Source organism: Astatotilapia calliptera, chromosome 15 (genome assembly GCF_900246225.1).
Source record: "Astatotilapia calliptera chromosome 15, fAstCal1.2, whole genome shotgun sequence".
Classification (NCBI taxonomy): domain Eukaryota; kingdom Metazoa; phylum Chordata; class Actinopteri; order Cichliformes; family Cichlidae; genus Astatotilapia; species Astatotilapia calliptera.
Window position 1 is genome coordinate 15,556,201 of NC_039316.1, and position 12,571 is coordinate 15,568,771.

Here is a 12,571-nt window from a genome sequence, read left to right on the forward strand (position 1 = left end):
CTACTAAGCATTGTTGTTATCACCATCAGCCTCTCCCCACTTCCCACTCACAGCCTTCCTGCGCTACTGCAAAGCTGAGGTTGGGGGCATTGTTGTTAGGGGGCATTAGAGGGCGTTCTAATTGATCCTTCCAGGCAGGTAATTAGCTCTGATGGCATGTGCACCCATGGTGATGAGAATGACAGAGACATAGCCACGTCCTGCCCCTCACCCCAATCATCAACACTCAAATAAAGACTATGTGACCCATGGAGTTGCCACATTCTCTGGTCATTCTTAGGAAAAGACAATAGGTCTGGCTTGTTAAAATAGGCTCCCTCTCAGCGGGGGAACACAGGAGCCACAGCAGCTGTCCCATAGTATAAAGCTTCAATAGTCTGAGCAACCACAGAACCTCCAGTACAAAGATTTGCTTTTTTTATACTTCTGTGAGGACATACAACATCTCATTAGGAATGAAATATTAAAAGTATTAACATAAACCTTCCCTAGATCTCCGCTACTATGTGAGAATGTTAGAAAGGTTATTGTTCATAAAAATGTGAAAATTAAAAGTCTGTTTTTATTTAACGGTAATTTTACAATAGGGGTAAAATGTACAAAAAAAGGGATATTTGCAATCCAGGATGTGGCATGTGATAGGACCAGAGTGAGTCATCCAATGTTAGACCACAGCCTTTATATAATATAGACTGTATATAAAAGATGAAAGAATGATGACGTCATCCACTAGCTAGACAAGTCCTGTCTTGGAGCCACAAGCTGAGCATTTTGTTGTTTTGTCAGAATCTTAAGGTTTTGAATGGCCATAATGAGTAGAGGTGGGCGTGACTAAGACACTGAGGGACACGAGATATTCATATTGTTACGATTGGTTAATCTGAGAGTGGCTCCACTCTAAAGCATTTCCTGTTTTATTCCTCCTATTTGACTCCAACTGGAGCCAGAATTTGTAGAACATACATTGTTTTCTTTCTAAAAAAAAAAAAAAAAAAGACTTAAAACAGAGACAAACAACTCAGCAAATGTTTACTGAGGTCATAGCCCAAAGAAGGAAAAGGATCATTTTTCCAATGGCTTCTAATGAACGAGCACTTCTTTTTGCTACCACAGGTGTCGCCCCCTGCTGGTCCCTGGAAAAAATGCAGGGTTAAGGCACTTCTGCATTGACTTGCAAAGAATGTAACATTCAACAGAAAAAGGCAAAAACTTTAGTCACGAAAAGTTGAAATTTTATGTCAGAAAAAAACATTTGTAATAAGGTGATAATAAAACATTGAGAATTTATGTGTAATGTGCAGAAAAATTAAATAAAACACTAAAATATGCTGTATGTTAAGATACAGAAGTTCATGTGATTAAAGTAATTATTTTGTGCTGGGGTCGGCCTTGGGAGATTCCAAGGATATATGAATGGAAAGGAATCCTAACTCATCTATCAGATAACTTCCAGCTGAGTTCAACTAAATCTGTATGTTTCATCCAACTGCCATTTCAGGTCTGTTTGTATTCACGGAAGAAAAACAAGTATCAGGAGCCCCAACAACTGAGAGCATTGTTGTGGGTGAGATGCTTATTCTCTGGTAGAACGATGACATAGAAGGAATCTTGATCTTGTACAGGGAAACACATCCTGGGGCACACGGGCAACAAAGCAACACGACAATGAGAGCTTCTTCTAAAAATATAAGAGCCTGATTGATGAAGCTTGCCATTGCAGAGGGGATTTCTTTATGCAACCTACTAGGTTAGTGCTCATGGGATCAGCTATGGTCAGAGTGACTGCCAATACACTGTCAGTCAAGGCAATTTGTTACAGTTTGTTTTCACATTAATGGATTAAATTAATACTGCCAGTGCAAAAAGTCTGGAAAGAATACAGACATTCTTTAATAGAAGTACAGATACAGTGGATTTACCCAACTGCAAGCAGTTGTAAGAGTTGTCCTGGATAATTTCCACCCTCTACACTGACGGTCTACTGTTCACACTGTCTTTATACAAGACAGTATACAGTTGGTATGTAGGTGGAATTCTGTGAATAAATCTAAGCGTCATCAATTTAATTTCAAATCCATCTCTATTACACTTAATGTAACCTAACCCTGACCACAAGCACCACAGCCACTTTGCACCAGTCCAACAAACTGTTCTTTGCTTTAAATCCCTCACAGTACAGCAGACTAACCTGTTTATGCTGCACTAAACTGCAGAGTATTTGCATGGAACCTTTAATAACACAAAGTCAGTCAATACACACCTCAGATCCAAGATATGATTTAACAAAAGAGGGCTTACATCTAAACTTTAAATTTTCAGTTTATTAAATACCACTGAGCAGTACTGTCTTTTTTTTCTTTTTTTTTTTTTTACATCTTTCTCCATCTCTGAGAGAAGTTATCTCACATTCACTTCTCTCCTTGTGAAATACAGCAGCTGGAGTTTTAGCTAGCAACACATTGTGGGACAAACTGCACACAGTGTTTGCTGATATTTGTTGAGCTGATAGAAACATTGCATTTTAAATGACTTGACTTAAAAAGTGTTGCTCCCCTTTATGTTTGCTCCTCTTCTGTAGAGCTGGCTGGATGCTGAAATACCACGACTACAGCTTATGGACATTTGTGCATAAAAAACGATGCCCACTTTAATCCCTGACTGTTGGGTTATAAATTATGCATAAATTGTATGGATTTTATCTCTTTCATCTTTTTGTATGCAATAACCCCCAGTGATTGATAGACCATTAGGATTGCCTTTCATGTTTCGTGTACTGTTCAGGCTCAAATTGGTTTGATGCTTGAAGGCCCACAATAGCTTGAAAGAATAACTTCTCTCATATGTCTTAACCCAAATGTTTTGAAAATGTATGGAGTAGAAAGTACAAATATTTCTGTAAAAATGTAAGGCTTAAAAGTATAACGTTGTCAAAAAGATACCTGATAATTCTGCTTAAGTACAGTAACCAAGTATTTGTACTTTATACAAATACTTTTTCCCAGTCACACTCACAGGTTTTCTGAAATACAGTCTCAAAATCCCTAATTAAATTTACCATCCAAATCCAGTGAGAATTAAACTGAATTGTGATCAGTTTGGAATGCTTGCTTTAATGTAGATGAATTGATGATGTAACTATTTTGGCTTATTATTTAGCATTATTTCATGTTTTCATAAGAAATAATCAATACTTTTTTTATTTTACAATTTTAACATTAAGTGGTGTTAAAGCTTTTCCAAGATGTAATAGCATGTTTATAAATCCTGCAGGTATGAAATCAATATTCATTCTGCCTTTCTCCCTCAGCCTTATTTTGCTATCTGAACTTGCTTCATGAAACAACTACCTGCTGCAGCTAGAAACACAATGATAGTGATAAACCAAAACAACAAATTCGTGGGGTCTAAAAGCCCACTGCTTAAATCTGACATTTAAGTCTCAAGAAAAAGTTTAATGTGTCTCAGTGTGAAAACTCCAGTTCTGTCACTCTTTCCATCCTCGCCATTTCATCAACTTCCCACACACCTCTGTTACACAGAGTTCACATTTCTGTGCCGCGTTATCGAGTGCCCTTTTGACACATGGGGCTATTTTGAAATCCAGGCTTGTGTGGGAGGATTTAGGAGCCTCTCCTGAACAAGGCCGGCAGTGGTTGATTGTCCAGACTGCTTGGTGGACGGATACTGGTCATCTTGACCCACACCCTGAGCCCACTAACATCGACGCAGCAGCCACCTTTGCTAAGTGCATTCCCAAAGGCCCCAGCCCAAATCCCTGCTTGACCCTGACTGATAAACTACACTATGGATAGACCAAAGGAGAGCTTTTACCTTTGAAATAAAGGTTAGTGGAAAGTTTTTACAACAACAAACTGGACTATTGTGACTCAAAATATGGGCCCCAAAAGATTTTCGTTCTACTCTTAACATTGAATAACGCAATTTTATTAATAATTAAACGCTTTCACAAAGTCGTGTTGATTTTTTTTGGTTTATTTTTTCTACATATTATTGGGTGTGAATCATATCTACATAAATTTAACAAACTTTTATTTTCAATCAATATGCCATAAAATAAAAATATACTAAGTAGGATGAGCTACATGGACAGACAGAAGGACCAGGTTTGATGACTTCAACAGGCTCCAGGTTTGGAGTTGTACATAGTCCAAGGAGATCTGGCCTGCATCATCCGCATGCAGACAATAATTGGTCATGACTGAGAGGCTCCTGTACCCACATGTTCTTGGAAGAATGGAATTAACACGTTATGGATGCCCCGGGTTCTGGCTGAGGAGCTGATAAGACTTTTGGAGGCCTCTTGTGCAGGTTATGTTCAAATGAGGCCTCAGAGAGGAAGTAGTATCGTTGGGTGATGGCATTAAAGTTCACCTTTTAGGAAGAAACAATAGTAAATATAAAGAAATATAAAACAATTAAAAAAACGAAGAAAAAAAATCAAAACATGAGAGAAGATTTAGTTATCCAGCAACATTAGCAATAAAAATTAGGATAAGATTTTGGGTCATTTATGACCTAACAATATTACATATTTTTACAGCTAAACAGGACTTTTCTTTGTAAATGTATGGACTTTTTACACTGTTGTATTGTTAGTTCACATGAAGTGAAATAGTCTTTTCTATTGACCATTTATCTTGAAAGTATCAGTATAAGCATGTGAAGTGGTACTTATTAACTGAAACATGTAACGACCCTCTTAAAACAGCGTATTGTCAAACTTCAGTTTTCTTTCCTTCCCTTATTTCCACTTCCTAGAAGGAAATATACTTAAGAAAGGGGGGGAGTCTTTTGTTCATATGGCACTGATAAATATCTTTTTAAGTAGTTCTGTATATGTCAACTGAAAAAAAAAAACCATTGAATTTTTTGATAAACTTTCTACTTGTTGTATTTAACGTTTTAGGTTCCCATGAAAGTTGCAGCAATTACAGAGAATATCTTAAACATATAAAAATTGGAATTTCTAACCAGCTCACACCACCAGCAGCCTGAATCAATCATACAAGGCTGTGCTTTTACATTACAGCAGAAATTGACACTTGTCAGACCAGCAACATATTTTCCAGTTTTAGTTACCCTGCCAGAGAACTGAATATTTTTATTGTGGACCTTTCTCTATAAACCCAAGAGCTGATCATGTGGGAACAGCCAAGTAGTTCTGCAGTTCCAGACATACTCTGATATTTTGCCACCAACAATCACGCCGCTGTAAGATTTTAAAGGATAATATTAGGGAATTATGTAATGTTTAAAATTTAAGTCCTCCGTAAGAGCAGGTGAAGAGATGATGAGCTTGGTGAGAAATCAGTTCACACATTGATGGTTTTAGTCTTTTCACTATTTTCATGCTGACAATGATAACTAGAATTAGGCACATACACAACACCTAAACCTGGCTTTTGTCCACCTAAGTATTATTACTTCAGAGTTCCCGTGGATGTTCAGGTACTCCAAGAATATACCTTTCAGTGAGACAGATGTATCATACAAACAGGTGAAGGAACGACCTGAAAATACAACGCCTGCTACAACAGTGTTCTCCAGCATGGAGGCATAAAAATATGGATTATTTCCAATGTTGCCCTGCAAGTGTATAACATTGTGTTTCTATGGTCACTTTGCAATCTCCCTTGAAACCTCTACAACTGTTGAGTACTGGCTGCACTTACTCTTGGTTGTTGACTTTTGTGCTTTTTACTTTTTTTAGACTTCACTCTCATTTTATCCCCTTTGTCATTTGCTATAGTCCCTTTGTGTTCACTTTTCTAAGTGTGGCAGCAAACCAGAGGCGGTGACTCCTGTACAATGCTTTAATTCAGCAGTCCCTCCCGTCTTATCGTGCCCTGCAGCTTGGCCGGATTGGGCAATATAAATTGAACTTGCCCAGCAGAGAGACGCCGGTTTCTCTTTTGGGTCCGCACATTGTTTCGTCTAGGCCTGTATTTATTTAGATGTAAATCAGTTTGCAAAAGTGTTACGTCCTGCCCTTGTGTAGTGGGCGGAGGACTGGTGCTCATTTGTTGGAGGAAGTCAGCCCCATCGAGATTGGAGCTGTGCAGATTGTTTTCCATTATAAGGCTGTTATTGATGTGAGAGGGTGACATCATGCTGCCTCGCCCTCACAGGCAGCGTTGGTGAGAAAGAGCCTATCTCTTATTCATTACTCAGCACAGCGAGGAGGATGGACTTGTCTTCATGTTTCATCCAAAAATAAGTTGAGTGGAGGTTTTAAGAGTCCCCCCATCCCGCAAAAGGGTCACTCCAATAGCTAAGCTCAAAGCAGAAGGCTGGAGCATGGAAATTGACTAGCAAGTACCTAAATGTGCTGTAAAAGCAATAGTTTAACATTCTGGTGAATCAAGCAGTCAAAGCTATAGCCAGGCCCAGAGAACGGACACATTTTGGCTGAATCTGGGTTACTTTCTGGCACTAATGACTCACTTACTGCACTTGCTAATGCTGAGGGGGGCCAGATGTGGTCCAGATGTTGTAAAGAAGGCTTGTCATGGGTCAATGCAAGTATTGTGGTTCAGATGTAGCCCAAATGCCACAGCATACCTGGCCTCTGGTTCACACAAAATGGACCTGTGGCTGTTGTTATATAACAGAATGACTTTAAGAAGGATGAATAAGACTTCAAAGTTCCTATGACTTTCAAAAAGCACTTTATGCACCAGTCTGAGCAACAGAAACCCATAAAATACCAAACCTTTCTTTTATGTTTCAAATCTAAAGTGTAAATTTTCTCACTTTTTCAGGGCATTGCGGTTACATTTCAAAGGCTTATATTTACCAATGAAGACAGTGAAGACTATTTAATAGCAGTTTGAAAATCAACCTTGCACTTTTTACAGTATGTGTTAATCAGTGGCGTAATCTTGCATAAAGAGAATATGCAATGCCATTTTTAGTACATGAAATATATTTAAGGCCATATTTGTCTGTCTCTCTATGTTAGTCCAGGAACAGATTTGCAACCATTCCAGGTTGTGCACCGCCTCTTGCCCCATGATAGCTAGGATAGGCTCAGCCCGCCTGCCACCGTGCATTGGATAAAGAGAAGAAGATAGATGGATGAACGGACCATGTATAAAAATATGAAGGTACAGGAACCCTCTTTCATTAGATAGATTAAAATAGTGAACTACTTTCAGCTTCCTCTGGCAAAAAATGCCAGACAATAACATAAGTCATGCTGCGGCCTGTGAATAATGCAGTACTAATTTGAGACTGTTGGTAATAGCTATGCCACCTTTATGTGACCCATGACTGCAGACTGACACACAGCATAACCCTTCTTCTGTTTAATTCTTAGCTTAATCTTTGTAGATATATAGGTACAATCCAAATATTTTTTCCTGCATACTTTGCCTTTTTTCCCTTTTTTTAGAAAGTCTTTCCCTCGTGAAGACATCTAATAGGCAGGCAAAGGGGAACGAATTAACGGAATGCCAGCTTTATAATAAAGGCAGAGTACCACCATGTCCTGGCTTGCATGGCCGCTCATAGCTGGTAGAAAGCTACAGCTATGGGTCCAATCAGCAGCTGGTTACCCTATTTGAAGCCTGTTAGTACTGATCAGGGTTTTATGACAAGCTCAAACCTGTTCAAGTAAAATTGTAGAAGACTTATAATAACATAGCCTATCTTCATGTCTTATGGGTTTAATTCAAGTGCTCACATTTTACTCACATGTCAAAAGTTGCCAGCAGGTTTATTTACAGCAATAAATTGGTGTCTGTGTTACGATAATAGCACTCGGTCTCTTGTGATCTTTCACAGGATAAAGTAACTTTTATTTGTATGGCCCAATATCACAAGGCACAAGGCCTCAAGAGACTTTACAGAAATCTTTGCAGCATAAAATACCCTCTGTGTTCACAGTCTTGATTTAGATAAGGAAAAATCCCCCAAGTAGCAAAAGAAAGAGAAAGGAAAAAAGTGTGTACAGGTGATGGACAGACATAAACAGTACTGTAATAGTTTGTCTTCCAGACACATATCAGCTACAGCTGCCTGTCTTAGAACATCTGCCAATCAAAGTGGGCTCAAATCCATGACTGAGTAATGAAAAAAGGAAAATTCACCCAGCACAGAGGAAAACTATCCACACAGATCAAAAGGCAGTTAACTTAACGCTGTTAACCTTGGGTTCTGTGCTGAACTGACCCAAGTGGTATTATTAGGTGGGATAAATGAACAGTCAATATAGGGTACACTGTAAAAAAAAACGTGCTGTTTTTACAGGAAAACCCTGGCAGCTGGGGTTACCAGGGACTTCCTGTAAAAACGCTTTACAGATGCAACTTGTAAATTGATTTACAGTGAATGAATCTCAGATTAAAACTGTTAAATCTACAGGAAAAAGAAGTTAATTTCACACATAGATGTGATATATAAATACACTATTTCCTGTATCTTTTACAAGTAATAAATGCTTTTTGTGGATCCATAAACTGCAAAATTAACAGGGAAATATCGTACAAAGAACTAATTTAAAATGGTAGCACTACGGTGAAACTGTGCATATTAAATGGAGCTGCTCTGTAAATTATACATAAAATCTATGCTGAATATTATATGTTTTAATGTAAAATTTTAACCATAACCCAGCAAATTTCTTACTGCTACGCCTACACCCAAACATGCAAAAATACACATGAGAAAACACAAGAGAGGAAAATATCACTTTTGGGAAATTTATTTTGCAGCCACATTAGCAAAATGACAGCAAATGGATCCATTTTTCCAACTAACACAATATGCAAGGCACACAGCAACTACACAATTCAATCAAAATATAGGCTATAAAAGCTGTGGAACATTCCTGCAAAGCAAGAACCATGTTCATGAAACAAGCATTTGTTAGACCCTCCACCAGAAAAAGTTAAATAACCTGTTAAGACTTTAAAACAAAAAACACATTGTGCCAAAAATGATCATAATCACCGTGCAACGCAACACGCACCCTGCTGTCACCACAACCATGGCCCTGGTCAGAAAACATCAGCAAAACCACGTGGTGAAACAAACCTACACATGTGGTCTAGAAACACTGCAGTAGCAGCATGTTGTTTTTTTTCTTTTCTTATGTAAATAAAGAACATTCCTACAAAGAAAGAACATCTTCATGAATTGGCTTCATGCATTCGACCAGTAAAAGGTTCCAGTACACATTGTGGAACAAAATTAACAAAGTAAAACTAACAGTCCACAGAGAGTCAAGATTTAGGCTTAGCGCCACTCGTGGTCGGCGAGATCCTAAATCAGGGTGAGGACTCGAGGGTTCACACTGAGACGACGCTTTGAGTTTTTGTTCTCTACTTTGGTTCCTTTTTCTGGGTTTATGGAGAAGAAACACCTGTAGAATAACAATCATATAAAAGTTTATTAAGCATTTTTATAATTGATCAGTTAAAATACACATACAAAGTAAGTAAAAATTAAGTATATACATATATATACAGTCATGGCCATGACCACGTTCAAGACAAAGTATAACCAAAATGCTGTGGGGAAGTGAACAATGCATGGTCAAAAGTATTGGCACCCTTCACGAGTGTCTTCTGCAGTGATATGTCACACTTTAGCATTGTTAAAATCCAAAGCAAAGGTTATAGGTAGTCAGACGTCAGTTGACGCTTGGTCTAGCCCTGAGTCTCGGCCAGGCTTGGACCCAGATTCAGACTGTTAATGTATTTAAAAAAACCAAACAAACAAAAAAAACAACAACAAAAAACAGAAAAAACAACTGAAACCGGCTCCAAAGCCGACCGAGACTCAGAGCCAGACCTGGACTCGAACCACATCAAAGCCAGACTCCAGATCCCAGAGTCTCAGTTATGAGAAATAACAAAGCCATATTTGTTCACCTCTGAAGAAACTCTAAAGTGGAAGCCAGCTCAGATGGATAATGGATGTTGAAATTGTAGTAGCTCCCGAACATGAGGCACAGTGCAGAAATGAAGGAGGATATGTTTGTGCTGACGAGGTGCCGATCAACACTCAGCATGTATCTTGTTGAGGAATAGCAGGACTGTCCTGTGAAGAAATTATTTAACAGGTTATATCAATAAACACGGCAGTCACATGACATTCTATAAAAAATGCACTTAAAAAAAAAAAGAGAGAGAGAGAGCTATGAAACAGACTTACCACACATGATAATAGTGGGTGTCAGAGGCACTTGCTCCAGTTGTACCTCATCTGCCAGACATGTATCTTCAACACAGAGAAGCATGGACTCCTCCTTCTCTTCAAAGTAGCTGAGTAGCTGTTTAAGGTAAAAGAGACACATGTTTCTGAGATAAGAATGACTATCCTTCTCTGGCATATCACTGGCTGAACTAGCAGATGCCATGGTTTCATGTGTGTTTTCTGAATATTCTGTACTGTCATTTGGGGGCTGAGGACGAGATTCCTTGTACATGTCATCAATACCATCTGGGGAACAAGCTTTATGCTTCCTACACATGTGAGAAGTAAATGATGACTTTTTTGTAAACATATGCTTACAACCACTTACTGGACATGACACAGACCTGCCCCCTGCAATATGATCATTTAAGTGAGACACTAGCTCTTTCACTGTTTGAAAATGGCGGGCACATAATGAAACTGCACATTTTAAATCTGCAACAAGAGCTTTAGGAGTAGCTTGAAGTGCAGGTGCATTGTGCACACGATAAAAATGCCCCTTGAAAGCAGAGTACGTGGTGAATGTTTGGCTGCAATTGGCGCCAACACATTTAAAAATACAACAAGGCTCATTCTTATGCACTCTGCAATGTAGTACATAGCCTCTTAATGTGACCAATACCTTTTTACAAAAGACGCAGATGATCATTTTTAGTATTTCTAAAGTTTGCCTGTGCTTTTCAGCTGAACTAGCATGCTAGCGCTAGGTTATGAGCCTTGGTCTAAATATCAACTGGTGCTTTTATCTCGAAAAAACGTCGCCAAGATATTGAACTTACCGTGCAGACTTTCTGACGAACAAACACAGATCCTCAAAAAACACTTGAAATCGTATGTTTGTAATTTGTCCTAACAACGTAGTTGCTGAAAGTTCGATGTTTTCTTCTCCCGTCTTGTCTCTCGTGCTGGCTCGTTAGCTATAGTCGTGAACTAGGCGCTCTTCTCCTCCCGCCCTCACGTCATTATCCAATCAGAGACGAGCTTCAGATGCACATTCAAAATTAGGCGCGCTCAGTGCAACTGTGAGTGGCCTGAAGTAGCTTACAGCTCTGTGGAGATGAGGCACCATAGAGATCCTATGGGAGGCACTGTAAGTTTGTTTAGCCTGTAATAATGAGACATTGCTGACCTAACCCAAAAAAGTATTCTAGTCTAAGTATCACATTGCAATTAAAAGAAACATAAAGAATACAAGCATTATGACAGAAGCATAGTCGTTAAATAATAATTTCTTATTGGTTACCCTACAATAGGCTGCAAATGATTTAAGAAAAAAACATGATGTAAAAATTTTAATTGTATATTTTTATATAGCCTATAAATGGAGAGGCAACCTCTCAGGTTCACAATGACATCTTCTGTGAAAACATTTTTATTAGTCCAATCCATGACTTTGCATCATTTCATGAATCATGTTAAAAGTAGGCCCAGTACATCCATGCAGTTGTAAAGTGACTTACATATACGTCATGTGTTTTTAAGAAAAACTGACTAAAACTGTGATTTTTACAGTATTTGCATGTCAAATTAACATGATTGTTTGGTTATGAGTATTACGGTGTTTCACTGTTTTTATTCACAGTATTTGTAGTTTTAACCAATAAATTTGATTATAATCACACATTCATGTTGTAAATATAACAGGAACATTCTGTTTAAAGGTTTACAATAATTCACTGTGATCGAAACAGGAAAGTTGTGTTTTGGGGTTTACTATACATTTCTGTAGGGGTTTTACATGGTTTTTATGTCAATTTCACTGCCCTTTTTTACAGTGTAGAACCTCATGTGGTTTTGACTGACTGGATTTAACATCCTGGATATGGTTGTCAGCGGTGATGTATGCATGGAGTTACAGAATGTACAAGTCAGGGTTAGGAGAACGGAAGAGCTTTTTGAGGTTTTTGTTACAGTAGCCTTTTTTGCAACGCAGTCACCTTGTGAGAGCCAACCAGTCAGAGAATACAGATTTTTCCCTAGCAATCAGATGCTGTCAGAACAGTCTCTAGGCCTGCGTGAGTGAAGCCTTAGATGGTTTGACTGCTGTAGCTGGCTTTGAAAAGCTGACAACTGCAGGCTGTTGCATTTTCATTGGTTTCAGTCATCAGCCACCACGTTTCCCTTTGCACAAAGTACATTGTCTTGCCATCTAACAGGTATCAGAAGATAGCTACATCCTTTATCCTAGTATTATGGGCAGCACTGGTGAGTGACATAGAATGTATAGTGTGCAATATTGCATTGTCCTTGGCTCTTTAGGTTAATCTAGACTAATCATTTAAAGATAACTGGGGCTAAGATGATGCAACAATAAAACATTGTTCTTTTCTTCTTTATTTCACATATATTT

The 12,571-nt window shown here is 38.5% G+C and overlaps 1 long non-coding RNA gene across 1 annotated transcript; it reads right to left on the minus strand.

Moving 5' to 3' along the window:
* Nucleotides 1–8,709: 8,709 nt before the first annotated feature.
* Nucleotides 8,710–11,110, minus strand: LOC113006460 (uncharacterized). Its single transcript, XR_003269756.1, has 4 exons — nt 11,001–11,110; nt 10,180–10,297; nt 9,897–10,065; nt 8,710–9,385 (listed from the first exon to the last, which is right to left on the minus strand). It is a non-coding gene; the product is annotated as an uncharacterized LOC113006460 (long non-coding RNA).
* Between the last annotated feature and the right edge of the window lie 1,461 nt (nt 11,111–12,571).